Consider the following 424-nt stretch of genomic DNA (forward strand, 5'->3'; position numbering starts at 1 on the left):
TCTGTTATTCCACGTACATTTACAGTTCGCGAAATCCCGAGCTGCTTTCCACAAACATGACAATATATTTCTTTGTGTCCTGCGCAGTATATGAAAACTCTCTTTCACATAAGTTTAAATGGAGACTTTACAACGAAAGAAGAAGAAAAAAAAAACTTTGTCTTTTCCTTACACATTAGACCACAAAGTTACGCATGCAAGCAGAAACATTTTCTGCTCAGCGAACTGGCTATTCCTAAGAATTAACTTTGTAAACTACCAAATCTGTTGCATTATTTGCTCGTCAAATTTTTCATATGTATTTTTGTTCCGGATTATTTTATTTTATTTAAACTGCGGTCTATTTCACTGTGAGGTCACGAAAGCTGGACGAATTCGTATGTGTAACATTGATGAGCGTAATAATAAAAGCTGTGCATGCTCG

Source organism: Penaeus monodon, chromosome 23, assembly GCF_015228065.2.
Source record: "Penaeus monodon isolate SGIC_2016 chromosome 23, NSTDA_Pmon_1, whole genome shotgun sequence".
NCBI classification, from domain to species: Eukaryota; Metazoa; Arthropoda; class Malacostraca; order Decapoda; family Penaeidae; genus Penaeus; species Penaeus monodon.